Source organism: Lygodium microphyllum, chromosome 30, assembly GCF_053477565.2.
Source record: "Lygodium microphyllum isolate KBCC chromosome 30, Lygodium_microphyllum_v1.1.10, whole genome shotgun sequence".
In the NCBI taxonomy this organism is placed as follows: domain Eukaryota; kingdom Viridiplantae; phylum Streptophyta; class Polypodiopsida; order Schizaeales; family Lygodiaceae; genus Lygodium; species Lygodium microphyllum.
In genome coordinates, this window is record NC_141164.1 from 102,985,519 (window position 1) to 103,004,599 (window position 19,081).

Consider the following 19,081-nt stretch of genomic DNA (forward strand, 5'->3'; position numbering starts at 1 on the left):
GAAGATCACTCTAGAAGCCAGATGATCCACTATATGTAGCGTCATCTACTCCGTTGTATGAAGGTTGTACGTACTCCATTCTTCATGTGTCCCTCGAGATACTTAACTTGCAAATAATTTATGGATGGAGTAATGTCAGTTTGGATGCGTTATTAAAGTAGGTATCAATTCAGTTTGGTTTATGAATGATAATATTAATTGTTCTATTTTGAGATCAGACAAAAATATATATTGGTGGCTTTTTAACTCACTTTTAAAAATATATGTAGGTTATTATCACAAATGCTTCTAAAAGGAAACAAATTGCCAACTAAGAGAGAGCAAGCAAGACATTACTTGACATCTCTGGGAGGCCTTGATTATGTCAAGATCCATGCATGTGTCAATGATTGTGTCTTATTTCATGGGATTCATGAGTTCGTACGAGAGTGCCCTCTTTGTGGCGAATCAAGATACGGAGTGGAGATGAAGTCAATGGATGTGCCTCATAAGGTTTTGCGATATTTTCCGATTATTCCACGTATAAAACTTATGTTTAAGTGTAAGTCTATTGGAAAGCTCATGTTATGGCATGCTAGTCATCATTCAAGTGATGGAAAATGGAGGATCCCTGCAGACACATCAGCATGGCAACACATAGATAATTTGTGGCCTGTTTTCAAAGAAGAGCCAAGAAATTTAAGATTTGGTTTAGGTATGGATGGAATCAATCCATTTGGCATCAAAAGCACATCATACAGTGTACAGCCAGTGGTATTGGTGAACTATAATATTCCTCCATCCATGGCAATTAAAAAGGGACATGTAATGTTGTCCCTTCTGATTCCTAGAAAGCACAAGGTAAAAAACATGTACATTTACTTAGAGCCTTTGATTGAAGAGTTAGAAATGTTATGGGAAGATATTGAGGTGCAAGATACAAGCGCATCTGCATCCTCTAGAGATTTCACACTGAAGGCCATGTTGTTGTGGACCATGCATGACTTTTCAAGATACGGAGAGTGTTCAGGTACATGTATATAACTCTATATTTAAAATTCAAGACTTGAATCAATTACATTTTATTAATTCACTTGTTTGTTCAAGTTTAACCACATCAGGATATCATGCATGTCCTATATTCAAAAATGTTGTATCTACATTATGGGATCACTTGATAGGGACTCGTGATTCAGTCAATGTAAGGGAAAATTTACATAACATTGGTCGCATGAGACAAGCCTGGCCACGCATTGGACCCAGAGGAAAGATTGAGCTACCCCATGCACCTTGGATGTTGTCAAAGAACGATGAAAAAATAGTAAAGGAACAAATATGTAGCTTTTGAACACCCACAAGATGTATGATATGTCTCAAGGGAACCTTCATAAGGAAAAAGAAAAGAGGTGTGGAGCAACTATCTGGTTTGAAGTCCCACGATTGGCACAAAAATGATTCAAGTAAGGGTATCTCTAACCATGAATATAGTAATTAGTGGAGTAACTATGTGTAAACTTTGGGTATGATGACTTTTTTCTCAACTAATCATTTGATCTATGAATATTGTTTACATTCAGTTCGTACTTCCTACTAGCATATCCCATTGTGTATTCAAAGATGTATGTGATATCATTTACAAGATGGGAGAGCTTGTGAGGTGTGTATACATTGTATTTTTTTATTATATATCTTTGAACTTTTACACAAAAATAAACAATTCTCAAATACATCATGACAGATATGTGAGCTCGAAGGAAATTGATCCAAACATATTGCAAGATGCTCGAGTATTATCTCTTGAGGTGGTTTGTTTGGTGGAGGAAATTTTTCCTCGATCCATTTTGACTACTCAATTACATTTACTCATACATTTGATTGATGAGATCGCACTTTGTGGGGCAGTTCATGTAAGGTGGATGTTTTTTCTTGAGCGCTTCATGAAAACCTTGAAAGATTTTGTGAAGCAAAAAGCACGGCCTGAGGGAAGCATAACTGAGGATTGGTTAGTGCAATCATCCCTTGTTTATATCTCTGAATATCTTGCTGAAGTGGATCCCTCTCAACCACGACTATGGAAAGATGATGAAGACTTGAGGATGACCTCTATAGTACCTCAAGGAAAAGGAATAAGTAAAGTGCTAACAAAAGAAGAACTTCGTAAGTTAAATAGTTTTTGTGTGCTCAATAGTGATGTAATGAGCAAATGGGTGACACTATATAATGAAGCAAGGGCAAGAAGAAAAAGCGAAAGACAAGAATTTCGCACTAGATATGGACGTAATGTCTCATTTCGAGATCATCTAAATGCGCTCCCACGTCATATTGATATAGATTGGTTACATGAGAAAATGGAGAGAATGGAAAAAGAGGAGGAAATTAATATATCTCAAGAAGAATGGGAATACGCACGAGGTTTCTTATCAATGGTGAGACATACTATCAATTAATTTGTTTCTATAAGTTTTATTTTATATAAATAATTGATATGTTTGATCTTTTATCTTTTACTACTAGTGCACATTATTCAATGCACTTTGGTGTGAGGGTAAACATCTTCGAACTCAACGTATAGACAAAAAGAGAAATACCCAAGATTGTGGTGTCCTTGCTCACTTCGAGGATGCCAATGGTACCGTGGAAGGTTATTGTGGCTTGATCCAAGATATTCTAAAGCTTGACTTCAGACGATTCTTTATATATGTACTGGATGTAAAGTGGTTTAAAGAAGTGGTAACAAATGGTGAGCATTGCACAATCAGACATCATCCAAGTGGTTTTGTAATCATTGACTCTACAAAATTTCACCAAAACAAGAATGACACATTAGTACTACCTCAACAATGCGAGCAGGTATATATGCAAAGGCTAGTTTTTAATGTGTATACATGTGATACATATACACAATATAATAAGTATTTAAGTTTCTTGCTTTTGTTTTTTAAATACAAGTTGTGTATCATCCAATGGTAAACAATAACCGATGGTGGTATGTCATCCCTATATCTAATCATTCAAAACCAATATATGGTAATATTACCAACATGAAGATAGCAGATGACAATCCAACAATTAATGATGATGTGCATGATGACACCATAATGGATGATATGCGTGATATAGTACAAGATAAACCTCGCGAGGATATTCAAGGAAATGCAGAAGAAGACAATAATATGATTGTTGATGATATTGATGAAGTTATTGAGCAATATAGCAACACATCTCATAGTGGGATAGACTTATTTGTTTCGTTACCTCTTGGTAACATAGACCTAGAAGTAGATAGTTTAGCAAGGGTTGATCTCATTGCAGATGAGATGGATCATTCACTGTAACATACTTGATTTGCTTAATTATTCAATGTGTATTCTTAATTCTATGGTTTCTATCATGCGCACATGTGCATACTCAAGAATCAATAGTCAAGTTTAAAGCTAAATTAAATTTTTCATAATAAAAAGGAAGTATTTTTTATCATCTTCAAGTATTTTTTATAATGTGTATTCTTAATTCTATGGTTTTTATCATATGCGCACGTGCATGCTTAAGAATCAATTTCAGGTGGTTAAATAATTATTAACTTTGGTTTTTTAATTATATTAATTCCAATTTTAGGTGGTTAAATAATTGCACGTCTGCTGGCACGTCTATATTGGCGTCTATTTGCACGGATATATAGACACAAAATTTGCGTCTATTTACATGCACATATAGACACAATGATAGATGCTTCCGACTTTGCGCGTCTATGCCTCGTTTCTGTTGTAGTGTTTGTAAGTATATTTTGATTTCTAGTTTTTTAACATTTATATTTCTTTCAATTCTTTATATAATTTGTTCTAATACATTGTGTCTCATAATTGTTTGTATATATCATGATTGTTTTGCAGACTATTATCGTTGGTAGGATACCTACTCCTAGAGAGGTAGGTTACCATCGAGGCCATAACCGCGCAGCCACATGGCTTCACTTCTATGAGGAGGGTCTCATCACTGAGGACCAATACAATCAGACTATGAGGATTCGGCAGGCCAAAGGAGGTATTTTTTTCTTACTTTCCTATTAAAAGTATAGCTAATTATAACTTTTTCTCCACCATGTCTATGTAAGCAACCTTGATCTTTTGTGTGTGTAGGCGAACCTTGATCTTTTTCTCCACCATGGTGGTGCTAGTGAAGATGTTTCTTCTTCAGATTCGTAGAGGAGCACCATACCTCCTCTATGGCCTTGTTTTCTTGTATATGTATGATCCATCTTTGAGCCTACTGCTTGCGGCCACGCTTTAGGTCGCAAGCATTTAAACTCCCCATGTAAATGCTTTTGATCTATAATGAATGCATGGACTTTTATTTTCAATTATCGTGCTTTTAGATCCATTGTCTTTTTCCCAAATGCACAATCTAATGTATGGGAGGGGGGAAAAAAAATTTTCTAGTTCTATTTTGCACGTCTAAATTGCAAAAAATGCGTGTTTATAAGCACGTCTAAAATGCAGAGTACAGATGCTCATACACGCGCTAGATAATTCAAATTTAAAAAAGATATTAAATATCTTTTTTTAAAAATGAGATTTTTTGTTTTTCGTTCGCGTCTATTGGTGCTTGTAAAAGCGCGTCTACGGGCATGTCTATATGCCCGTCTAATTTGCCAGATAGACGCGCTGGTAGACGCACAGAATAAATTAAATAAATAAAAATTTTGGTTTTTTTATGCACTTGTGTTCACGCTTGTATATGTGCGTCTGTTGCGCGTCTATTTCTGCGTGTAAATTCCTTTATACATGATATTATAGACGCGAATTTGTAGACGTGCAAATAGACGAGCGAATAGACGTGCCCGTAAGATTTTCTTTATATCCAAAAATCGCGTCTAAAATTGAGTCTAAGAGGCCTTTTTGTTGTAGTGGAAACAGAGATCGACTGTGTGATTATCCTATGCCTCCTAATGCGTGAGAATTCAAGGGTTTTCGGGTTGCACTGTTGTAAAAGGAGGCTATGGTAGTGCATCATGTAAAATGATCGAACCTCCTTATGCTACAGAAACTATGTCTCTAGAAAATCTGTATGTATGCACAGCCAATACTATGGGCTGGTATAAGTCTCTCCCAATTGTGATTAAAGCTAAAAGAAAATATTTATGTCATGTAAAAAGGTGCTGCAAACTTATGACATGATGGCTGAAAATGAAGATATTTCCGACATTTTTTTGACTGATTACTATTGACACATTGGCTGAAATATATGCAGCTATTCATACATAAAATCAAGCTAAAAATCAATCCATAGAAGTATGTACATTGGATTTTTATCAAACAATTCAAAAATTTGTTAAGCAAGAAGACATTGGTTTACTCATCAAGGCTAAAGAGCAAGTGGAGACAAAATACAAGACGATGGATAAGAAAGGCAAGCCTGTGGCAGTCCCACTGCCTCCTGAAAGTGAAGTGCTGGTTAATAGGGCAGCAAATGAGCCAAGTCTTCATGATGCTTCCAGCATTGATCACAAGTTCACATTTGAAAGTATGAAAGAGCTCAAAATATGTGAAAATTCTTTCCTTTCGCCGGCTGAAAAACACTAAGCACGCAAAGAAGAAGAAAGGAGTACATGTCTGAGTTTTAGGTAATAAAAGGTTGCAACTACAGGTAATGAAGGAATTTCATGAAAGCTTGTGGACTGGCCATAGAGGTATATGAGAAACCTTTATTAAAGTCAAAGAAAAATAATGGTGGCAGAACATATATCAAGGTATAGAGAATTTTGTTGAAACTTGTTATGCGTGTCAGATGTATTCTATGGTCAAGCATTGAGATAGGTTACAACCGACTTATCCCTTGTCTATACATTATAGATGGGTTATATGTAGTATTTAGTGCTTACAAGAGAAGATCTAACCAATCAAGTTGAAGGTAAAGCTTTAACAACCAAGACCACTCAAGTTGCTTGTCACTTTTTGTTTCAAGAAGTATTTTGTAGATATGGCTATGTTGGCAAGGTAACGGCTAATAGAGAAGAATTGGATGCCGATGAAGCATGCAACTTCTTTGCTCAATTGCATATCAAGTTGGCTTTGACATCAACCTACAATCCTGAAGGCAATGGAAAGAGTAAGAGAGGACATCAACATATTCTCAAAGCTCTAGAAAAGACTTGTAGAGGAAAGATCAAAGAATGTCCTAAAACGCTATCTTTTGCATTATGGGGGTTGACCGGACTACTCACAGTATAGTGACTGGCTATATGCCAGCTGAACTTATGCATGGACAACAACGAATTATGCCAATTGAAGAATCTATTCTCACATGGAGTCTTCTACCTTGTGAAGAACGCATCAGTAGAGAAGAGTTGCTAACTTTCTGCATATGGCACCTAGAAAGAAGGCTTGAAGATGTTCAAGCAGCTATTAAGAAGTTAAAAATAGCAAGACTAAAAAACAAAAGAAGATTTGATAGGCAACATCGATTTTGGCCAAGAGCTATCCAAGAAAATGACTAGGTGCTTGTCTATGTCAATAGCCTAGATAATTAATACAGTGCTTCTAGGAAGATAGTAAAGCATTGGTTTGGCCCGTATGTGGTAAAGGTCGTTCATGACAATGCCACATATTCATTGGCTAAATTGGATGGGACAAGCATGAAGATACCCATAGCTAGAAAAAGAATCAAGCTATTCAAACGAAGAGAAAGTTCAACATATGAGTTAGAAGACTTGGATATAATTCAAGGGCATGAAGACATAGAGGAAGAAGAAGAGGCAGAAGATGAAGACATTGACATGGTAGAAGATACTTCTTCTAACACTATAGATATGTAAGACTTTGGCACATACCAAAGGATGTGTAGATTAGGAGGGTATAATCCACGTGGCCCGTTTTTAGAGATCGTTTTTCTATTGCGAGATATTTTAAAAATGGATTTTTCAAAAAACAGCTTTTTAAACTGTACTTTTAACTTGTGGTCCATGCAACCACCTTGAGTCATAGATAAGGAGAGTTCATTAGATTCTCATGGGCCTCAACCTTAAGATTGAATTTGATGCCAGGAGGCATATTTCACGGTGGATTCCATGAGGTTTTACGGTGGATTCCGTAAACTTTGATGCCAGGGCTCATACACAAAGTGGATTCTTTGTGCGAGAAGTTGATGGGGACGCCTATCCTTTTCAAGCGTTTCATTAATTTAGTGTGTACATGGGTGATTCCATAGCGGGTGATTCCGCAAAATGCATATTAAATTAATAAACGTTTATGAGTTTAGAGTGCGCATTCGTAATAAATTAAGGTTAGGATTGATTTCTAACCAGTTGATTTATTTATGTAGCTGAAGACTGCTAGGTATTCACTTTTGTCGGTTTAATTGTATTATTTTACTAACGATTGTGAATGCTTCAGTTGATGTGTAGAGATAGCAGCAGTGGCGAAGGAAAGCATTGAAGGATAGTGAATATTCGAGTTATCATTTATATTTTGATGGGCACATACCTTAGGCATGGCGCCTATATTTTTTCATGCCTATTTATTGAGGCGTTGGATATTTATTTATTACTTCGTATGCGCATGGGCGCACGATTATGTTATTTGTATTTGGACATTGTATTGGGTATGCCAGACTCTTTGGGCACCGCTCATTAGCTTTATTTCTATTTTGTGCTAAAGCAAACTCAAAAGCTAAAAGCTTGCTATTTTGTAATTTGGGCTATTATTTGAGTTTGAAGATGATTAATACATAAAAATACATGCTTTGTGGAGCACTCACAAAAGGCATGGGGGGAGATTGCACCCAATTGGTCTCTTGTTCATGTCTTGCATACTTTTTACCTTGAGTTTTGTGCAAAAAGTAGAGTTCTTTTGTTCTTGGAGACCTTCCGACATTCACTACGCCAGCGTACAGCATCCGATCTGCGCACCAGTGGTATCAGAGCGAAGCTAAGATCAAGAGCTTCCAATTGCTACCCATCTTGTGCGAAGGCGGAGCTCCTGGAACGATTGAGCTCTACGATCAATCTCATCGCGAACAGTCGATACGGGTGGATTCCTGGCGATCAAAACCTCTGTTTCCATCATCAGATCGCAAAGGACCAGCTTGCAGAGGCGGAGGGCCACGTGGATACTTCCTACATCAAGTCGTCTTCAAACAGAGATAAGACTCCATAGCTTAAAAGCTTAAAAGTTTTCATTAGTATTAAGCTTAATAGTAAAAGCTTAAAGAAGCTTTAATCCTCATGAAATTCCGCACGACGTATCAGAGGAGGAGTCCGTAATTTTCACCGAGCTGAAAAAACGCCCCCCCCCCCCCCCCCAATTTCGCCGTTTTGATTCACTTAAAGCTCTAAGCTAAGTCTCCAAAGCTCTAAATCACACAAGCCTCACAAACTTTGCAAGTACTGCAAAGTCTACAAAGTCCAAGTTCTGCAAGTTAGATAAATCAACCAAGTTCTACAAGTCTTGGAACTCTACAAGTCACATAAGTCTGCAACTTTGCAAGTCAGACAAGTCACCTAAAGTCAAAACTGACTTCTACTCAAAACTCATAGAAGGGCTATTCCTGCGCAGAAACTCCGAACTACAAAGTTGTTCATTGGAAGGTACTCTTCGCATACGCAGGTTTGTTGAACCCATTTCAGCACACGCAGAAGATTAAAATGCAAATTTTTCAAAGATTACAAATTTCGCAATAGCCAAAGACGAAGATTGTGAAAGCCACACACAAACATATATAAGCCTTGTACACCCGAACTTGAGCTACGCTCATCCCGCTAATTTGATTTTGAGAGTGTGAGGTATTTTGAGTTTTGCAGGATGACGGAACCACATATGGATTATTTAATGGCTGAAGGCGATCTTCCTGAACCTACAATGGAGCAAAAGCTGGATTTAATTATGATGCAGTTGGATGAAGAACGACGAGCTAGGCAAGCATTGCAAGTTCAATTGGCTAATTTACAAAGATCCACTACCGACAAAGAGGAACCTCAATCTAAAGACCTTATTCGACGTACCATCCACGCGACTCTTGAAGCTCAATCCATCCGCAAGGAAACAAAGATAAGTAAAAGAAATTTCAAATTCCGTACTTTCAATGGCACTTGAGAGGGAAAAACTGTTCTTGCATTCATTAGTCAGTTTAATGACTACTTTCATGAGGAAACATATGCAGAAAAATATAAAATCAAGTGTGTCACTAATCATTTAGTGGATAGAGCATCTCTTTGGTGGACTGTGGTTCGTAAGAGTATAGATTGTCCCACTACCTAGGAGAATTTCAAGAAGAAGTTTATGCAGAATTTCCTTCCTCCACAATTTCATGAAAAAGCCATAAAGCAATGGGACCTTCTTTAGCCAACGAGATCGTGAGCCTATTCCTCAGTACACCGAACTTTTTTGGAATGCATTACTCCAGTTACGCATGCTTGAAGACGTACCTGAAGTGACACACAAGTGCAAGTATATGTCTGGACTACTTGGGCGTTACTATGCTGAAGTTAATATGTTCGAGCTTGCAACTCTTGAAGACGCAATTTCATTAGCTCATGACACTGAAGACAAGCTGCGAGGAAGAGACAAGCATCCACAGCAATTCCAAGCCAATGGTAACTATGGATTTAAGCAATTCAACTCAAATTTTAGAAGATTTAATCAAGGTCGTTTTCCTTCATCATCTTTCCGTAAATCTTGGGCAAAACCACGTGCTTTACCATCCAATACCAATCAAAATCCTAAGCCTATTCCACAGCCAAATCCTAATATCCCTAGACTTCCTGCCATTGCAAACAATGTAACCAAAGCCAAGCCTATAGTGTGTTATAAATGCCACCAACCTGGACATCTAGTAGCAAATTGCCACTCTCAAAGAAGCCACCTGTCCATATCAACTACCTTGGAGCAATGGAAGATGACGAACATGAAGAAATGCCTAATTTCACTGAAGATGAAGATGGCATTACTATCCCTTTAGATACTTTACCAGGTATGCCAACTCCACATTCTTTATTGACAATGAAATGTTTAGTACATGGAAAGGAAAAGATTATTTTGCATGATGATGGTAGTACTCATGATTTTATTTCTGCAAAACTAGTAAAAGAATTGAAGTTACAGACTGTACCTACGCATTATCGCATCAAAGCAGCATTACTTAGGCACTAAGTATAATGGTACACAAGAAGTGCATGATTTAGAAATTCAAATTGGTGAATACACTGAAAGAAGAAATTTTCTAGTTGTACCACTACAGTCCAGTGATATTATTTTAGGTATGCCTTGGCGTCATCAGCATAACCCTGATATAGATTATTCCACACATTCAATTAATATTAAATTTCAAGGAAAACATATTACATTGTATGGTATGCATGCATCTAATGCTTTTCCACTACTTTCGCATACTCAAGTTAAATGTGCATTACGCAAAAGTAGTAAATCTTATCTCATTTGGGTGAATGAACTGCAAGTTAAAGAAAATCATATGCACCCTAGGCATAAAGAATTTCTTGCATACTTTAAAGATTGTTTTGCAGAAGATCTACCACCTGGTTTACCTCCTTCACATCCAGAAGACTATAAAATAGAACTGATTCCTGGTACACAACCACCTTGTAAAGAACCATATAGGCATAACCAGATAGAGCAAAAAGAAATTCAAAGTCAAGTTGAGGAATTACTAAATAGAGGACTGATTAGACCTAGTAGTTCTCCATTCAGTGCGCCTGTTCTGTTGGTAAAGAAGAAAAATAATACCTATCATATGTGCATTGACTATCGTGCTTTAAATAAGATCACTGTAAAAAATAGGTATCCAATTCCTAGAGTCGATGACCTTATGGATAAACTGCAAGGTTCTGCCATATTTAGTAAAATAGACCTTAAATCTGGTTATCATCAGGTGAGACTAGATAAGTCTGACATACTCAAGACTGCATTTAGGACACAGTTTGGTCATTATGAATTTTTAGTGATGCCTTTCGGATTGACTAATGCACCTGCTACATTTAGTAGAATGATGAATTATATATTTTTGAAATATCAGCATTGTGTTATTGTCTTCTTTTATGATATTCTGGTGTTTAGTCAAAATGAGAAAAAACATTATGAGCATTTGTCCTTGGTTTTTGAGTTATTAAAAGATAATCAACTGTATGCCAATCCGGAAAAGAGTGAGATCTTTAAAACAGAAATTGAATATTTAGGTCATATAGTATCATTTGAAGGTATTAAGGTTGACCCTAAGAAAATAGAAGCAATATTGAATTGGCCTATCCCTAAAAATGTGCATGAGTTACGATCATTCCTAGGTCTTGCTAGTTTCTACAGGAAGTTTGTGCGTAATTTTTCATTACTTGCTTTGCCTTTGACTAAACTTCTGAAGAAAGGTATTGTTTATCATTGGTCCAATAATCAACAGAAATCCTTTGACTTATTGAAACATGCATTAATCCATGCTCCTGTATTACAATTTCCTGAGTTTAATAGACCATTCTTTTTAGTAGTGATGACTGATGCTAGCGGATCTGGAATAGGAGCCGTACTTATGCAGGGCAACCATCCTATAGCCTATTCTAGTTGTAAACTGAAACCCTCTGAACTGAAATATTCCACATATGATAAATAATTATTAGATGTAGTACAAGCCTTAAGACAATGGAAACACTATTGAATGGGCTCTGAATTTATGATTAAGACCGATCAACAAAGTATTAGACATTTACTTAGCCAACCCCAAATATCTGACCGACATATCAAATGGGCAGCCTTTATTCAGAGTTTTCATCCTATCATTCAATATCAACCTGGTAAAGAAAATGTAGTGGCTGATGCATTAAGTAGAAGACCTGCCATTCATAATATTTCTATTATATCATTTGATTCTCTGATTCCTATGAAAGATACTTATCATCAGGATATCACTTTTCATGCTGATTGGAATAAATTAGTTCAAAATAACTGGATTCCTATCGATTCATTGTCTTATAATGATGGTTTCATGTTTTATGAAAAGAGATTATGTGTTACAGTTCCATTCAGATCTTTTGTTTTGAATGAGATTCATTGTCCTCCATATCAAGGTCATAGAGGTATCATATCTACTTTACGTACATTAACTAAAGATTTTTATTGGCCACATATGGACACTAATGTATCTAACTTTGTTTCTGAATGTTTAATTTGTCAAAGAGTTAAGAGACATCATGGTAAACAGTATGGATTACTTATGCCTTTATCTATTCCATCGAGACCATGGGAACAAATTTCTATGGATTTTATTACTGGTTTACCTAATACTAAATCTAACCATGATATGATTTGGACAGTAGTAGATAGGTTTAGTAAAAAAGCATATTTCATTCCATGTAAGAAAACTTTAACAGCATCACAAGCAGCACAATTGTTTTTTAAAACTATTTTCACTAACCATGGATTACCAAAAGTTATTATTTCTTATCGTGATTCTAGATTTTGTAACAACTTTTGGATTACTTTGTTTGCTAACCTAGAAACAAAAATTGATTTCTCATCTGCATTTCATCCTGAAACTAATGGACAAACAGAAGCTACTAACAGTACTATTCTAGATCTTTTACGTGCTTATACTATTTCTAAACCACAGACATGGGACACACATTTGCATTTATTACAGTTTGCATATAACAATACACCACACACATCTACAAAGAAAGCACCGTTTGAAGTGATTTATGGTTATAGATTGTCTACACCTGTTGCATCTTTGTCAAATAGAATTCAGAGTCCTGATGATATTGCTAGTATGCACAATACTATTTTTGATGAAGTTAAAGACATGATTGCCAAAGCCCAGCAATCATATACCAAACAAGCCAATAAGAAAAGACAAGCAATGAATTTCAAAGTTGATGACTATGTTTGGTTGAGAATAGAAAAACGTAGATTACAAAGTGTAGATAGACACCCAGTTGTGAAATTAGCCCCTAGATTCTATGTACCATTTAGGATCATTCACAAAATTTATGACAATGCATTCAAGTTAGAATTACCACCTCACTAGAAAATTCATAACACATTTCGCATTAGTTTATTAAGACCCTTTAGAGGCCAATTACCTATACACCCTGTTTATGAAAACCTACCTTTGTTAGAAGAAGAGACTGAACTACTTGAACCTGAAGCTATTATAGATACTGACTTCATGACCACTAGAACTGGCCGAAGATATTCTAGATATCTAGTCAAATTTAAGAACCGTCCTGTAGAAGAAGCCCAATGGATGCACGCTAGAGACTTAAATGCTTTCCCCACGCTGTTAGCTCCACATTGAGCTTATAGCAATTGAGGTCAATTGCTATCCCACCCCGAGGGTATGATGCCAGGAGCTATATTTCATGGTGGATTCCATGAGGTTTTACAGTGGATTCCGTAAACTTTGATGACCGGGCCTCATACACAAAGTGGATTCTTTGTGCGAGAAGTTGATGGGGAGGCCTATCCTTTTCGATCGTTTCATTAATTTAGTGTGTACATGGGTGATTCCATAGCGGGTGATTCTACAGAATTCATATTAAATTAATAAACGTTTATGAGTTTAGAGTGCGCACTCATAAATTAAGGTTAGGATTGATTTCTAACCATTTGATTTATTTATGTAGCTGAAGACTGATAGGTATTCACTTTTGTCAGTTTAATTGTATTATTTTACTAACAATTGTGAATGCTTCAGTTGATGTGTAGAGATAGCAACAGTGGTGGAGGAAAGCATTGAAGGATAGTGAATATTTGAGTTATCATTTATATTTTGATGGGCGCATACCTTAGGCATCGCGCCTATATTTTGTCGCGCCTATTTATTGAGGCATTGGATATTTATTTATTATTTCGTATGCGCATGGGCGCACGATTATGTTATTTGTACTTGGACATTGTATTGGGTATGCCTGACTCTTTGGGCACCGCTCATTAGCTTTATTTCTATTTTGTGCTAAAGCAAACTCAAAAGCTAAAAGCTTGCTATTTTGTAATTTGGGCTATTATTTGAGCTTGAAGATGATTAATACATAAAAATACATGCTTTGTGGAGCGCTCACACAATGCATGGGGGAAGATTGCACCCAATTGGTCTCTTGTTCATGTCGTGCATGCTTTTTACCTTGATTTTTGTGCAAAAAGTAGAGTTCTTTTGTTCTTGGGGACCTTCCGGGATTCACTACGCGATCGTACAGCATCCGATCTACGCACCAGAATTCCACACAAAAGCTCGTGTCATTTTAGACCTTGGAAAGAGAAAATCACTTCTCTCCTCAATTCCAAAGGATCGCGTCTCTCGTCTTTCTTAGTGAGAGAATTCCATCTCTTGTCTTTCTTAATGAAAGAAAAGACCTTAAACCTTGACTTGTAGGGGAGAGGATGACCCCAAATGAATGCAATGCTCATTACACACAAGTAAACATTCTCAGGCGTCCCTGGATACACACATAAATACATATACACAATGCTAATGCACTTCCTCTTCTTAGAACTCAATCCATCTTCATTTATGTGTAACTCCTTGGTTCTTGTGTACACTCTTACACTTGGCAGGCACTTCTTTCCCCCTTCATAGCTTGTACTGCATGTACCAGATATCCCTGTCACAATGCTCTAATTACCCCATTAAGTGATGCACTAGGAATACTCATCTCTAAATGGTCTCATGGCCATGGTAAATCATCATCAACACTTAAAGAAAAGTGAGTCATTAATTTATTGATATGAATTTATTAAATAGTGACAATGGCCTAGCTTCATCTTATAATTATTGCTCCAGTTCTTTTAAAGATTATTGATTAATTTTTGGAATTGATCTAGTTCTAAGTAGGCTTCTTTTTCCATATTCTGCAAGCACATTTGGATCCTTGATCTTGCTCATCATACCAATGATGCATATGCTATGTGGTATTTACCACATTGTACATGCATACCATGGCCTTGACTAAAAATTTGTAGACCTTCTTGTTTCTCCAAAAACATTATCTTCTCTGTGTTCCACCTAATAGAATACCCTCCAAGATATCTTGATGTCAAAATCTTCAATGTAAAAAGAGGGAATCGAGAACTTGTGATAGAAAACAACAAACTTTGGAAAGGTAAGGTTTTTGATATAATGGCCCAAGACAAAGTCCTTGCCTAAACCTCCCTTCTATTTGTCATTTGCATAACCAATGAACCCATCCTCGTACATGACAAGCTAAGAAATAGCAAACATACCTAGTAAATTATTATGGAATTCTTACATAAATCAATATATTATCCAAATGAGCATAGCCCATGAAACTATCCTTCTAACTTTCATGTGAAACCAACTCCTTCTCACTCCATATTTGAATGCTTGATTGGCCAATTGGAAAAAACTTAAGAGTTGACTCCTTGTTTGATCTTCCCAAGTGAGATACATTCAATTTTTTTTGTGTTGCTTCAAACTCTTCCTCGAAAGGAAGGGACTCACTCATATCAAAGTGCATCCTTGTATATCATGGTCAAAGTCTCTACTATTGTGGATCAATATTTCGTTTCCTTAATATTTGAATCCACAAGCAGATACTTATCCCAATCTAAAACCATAAAGTCAAAATATGTTTCAAGATTCTATGCAATAATGTCTAGGTCGTAGTCCTCCCTAATGTTAAAAAGGGCTTGGATATCAATCAAGAGAACATATTGCCTTTCGCCCAATAGGGAAAGTGGGGAGAAGAGCTGTAGGAACATCACCATCATCCTCCTTAGCCTCTTGCTCATCAACAAAACCCACCTCTTTGTTCTCTCTTCTCAAAGCTTCAACATCAAGTTGAGGACTTTGATCCCTCTCACTAGCCACATATACTAGCTAGAATACCTCTTGCACCTCATCAATCTCCACTTCAACAAGCTATTGTACATCTTTTGGGTCTTGGACAAGCTCTTTCCCTTCATCCCTTAGCAACACATTCAGAAAACAAACAACCCCATGAAAGTACTCAACAATACGACACTTCTAATTGTGTACAAAAAACTATAGATTTGTCTTCTTCATGCTGTCAGGAACCCTTAGCACTATCCTATTAAACCATTTCCTTAGGGGCTTTTCAGCAAAGACATCGGTCATATGAACACACTAAAGGCCCTCAATATGAACCTCTCTAGTAGATGTTCGCTCCACAAAAGTGGCCTCTTGTTCCTCGAGATAGACTTGTGAGGCCCTGATCCATTCCTCCACAATGGTAATGATAGAAAACGCATGCAATACATGTGGTAACAGATGCTCTTGTCCCACTTGAGAAAGAAAATCTAGAAGCATATAATCCTCAGGATTGCCTCCACTAATCGTAGGCTCTTACACAGGAGCATTAAGAGTGCCTTCACTCCTTACAAGCTTGCGAGCTCCCTCCACATGCTGCACCTCGGTATCATCCCTCCACATGCTTGCGAGCATCCAATCGGCAAAGGGAGTCCATAGGTTGGACTCGCACGATGCAAGGCAAGGAGGGTCTCAAAATCTTGTGGACTCCCTCTCGCGTTTTTTTTTTGGGGGGGGGGGGGGGGGGGGGGGTTCTCTCAGCAACACAATATTAAGGGCTTTCGCATAAACTAAAAAACCACTACAACAAAAAAGCCTCATACACGCAAATTTAGACGCGATTTTTGAATACAGAGAAAAACTTACGGGTGCATCTATCCGCCCATCTATTTTTGTGTCTATCATTACGCGTCTATAATCACATGTATCGACGAATTTACACGCACAAATAGACGCGAAATAGACGCACATATACACGCGCATATAGACATGCTTTTAGATGCGCTTTTACAAGCACTGATAGACGCAAACAGAAAACAAAAAAAAAATCTTTTTTTAAAGATATTTAATTTCCTTTTTTAATTTGAATAATGGAGCGCGTCTATAAGCGCGTGTAATCTGCACTATAGACGCGCGAATAAACGTGAATTACCTGCAATTTAGACGTGCTAATAGACACGCAAAACAGAACTGGAAAAAAAACTAGAGAGCAAAGCAACCACATGCTCTCTGGTTTCTTTTTTCCCCCTCCCATACATCAGATTGTGTATTTGGGAAAAAGATACTGTATCTTACGGGCACGAGAATTGAAAGTGAAAGTCCATGTATTCATTATATATCAAAGCATTTACAAGGGAAGTTTTGAGTGCTTGCGAACTAAAGCGTGGCTGCAAGCAGTAGGCCCAAAGAGATATCATACATATACAAGAAAAGAAGGCCTCATGAGGAGGTATGGTGCTCCTCTATGAATCTGAAGAGGAAACATCCTCGCTAGTACCACCATGGCTACTAGCGTCGTTATCCCTCTCCTCGTTGTGCTCCACATCCGGGTTCGCCTACACACACAAAAAATCAGGGTTGCTTACATAGACAAGGTGGAGAAAAAGTTATGATTAGTTATACTTTTAATAGGAAAGTAAGAAAAACATACCTCCTCTGGCTGTCGAATCCTCATGGCCCAGTTGTATTGGTCCTCAGTGATGAGACCCTCCTCATAAAAGTGAAGCCATGTCGTTGCGTGGTTATGGTCTCGATGGTAACCTACCTCTCTAGGGATAGGTGTCCTACCAACGATGGTAGTATGCAAAACATTTAGAGATATACAAATAATTAGACGTCACAATATATTAGACTAAAATATATAATAATTTAAATAAATATAAATTTTAAAAACTAGAAATCAAAATATACTTACAAACTCTGCCTCCCACGACTCTCTGCCGCCCGATCCGTAATGCAACAATCCCATTGTTTCCATTTGGATCCGTCGCGCCTCTGCGTGCTGGCGACTCTTCACTTTCTCAGCTGCTTTCTTCTTGGCTTTCTTCCACTCTATGCGGTGGCACATAGGTGGTTGGCTGTAGGCTCCACGCCCCTCCTCCAACCTCCGCAGTGAGTCCTTGGCCCGTGTCATGAGGTGGGATCTTTTATTGTGAAGCATATCCCTCACTTTTGTACGTACCCAATCATCCGAGAATCGTTGACCCTCAGGATTTGGGTATCTCCTATGGACTGCCCTCAACACCTCCTGCCACAAGCCGCTTTTCTGATTTTTGAAGGCAATAAAACAATCTTTATACGTCGCATGCACGACGCTCCTCATGTACGCCATTACATCCCTTCCCTCATCATCATGAAAGACGCCACCGGCATCAGTAACTCTATAGTAATGTCGTACAACCTCCTCTACATGATCTACTGGTGAGGGTGATCGCTCGCCACCTCCTAGGCAACCCCCACACAACCCTCATCCTCCCCCTCGACTCTCCCTCCTCCCTCTCTGTCGTCTGCCCTCTGCCTCGCTAGACGCACGAGCTTCTGCAGATGCACGTGCTTCTGCAGATGCACGTGCTTTAGCCAATGCACGTGAAGCACGTGGAGTACCTGCAAATGGACTACCTGCATATGAAGTACCTGCCTATGGAGTACATGCATATGGAGTACCTGTATGTGGAGTATCTACATGTGGAGTCTGGGAAGTAGTGCCAAGCAAAGACGCCAAAGGCGTCCCAGACATGACATTGAACACCTCATCCGTTGTGGGAGAGCGGCCAAGGTGTCTGGTCATCTCTCCCATGAAGTCTTCCCTACTAGGAAAACCTCCAAAAAATGCATTGACCCCCTGCCAAAGGAGGCCAATGTATCATTCATGCGATCCACATCTGGGTCATTGCTAGATGAACCAGGATACGACATCTGCAAAAAAAACACAGGAAAAATACTAATTTATTTTCATACAAAAAATATAGGAGGATATTATGCAGTACAAGCAACTCATGGATGAGGGGTGGAGGTGACTATCCTAATTTGTCACTTTTAGATCTAACTAGACTTCTATTAGGAGTTAATCAATACCATGCAACAAGATTCTGCTCTAGGCGATGTCACACAATAGGACCTTGCTCAAAAGTATTTATTATTGATTGTAGCCTTATAAACTTGATTATAGGAAAATTTATAAAAGACTATGACTAGGGTGTCCTAAATTGTAGCATAGCTGCTCTAGGTGATGTCACACAATAGGACCTTGCTCAAAAGTATTTATTATTGATTGTAGCCTTATAAACTTGAATATAGGAAAATTTATAAAAGACTATGACTAGGGTGT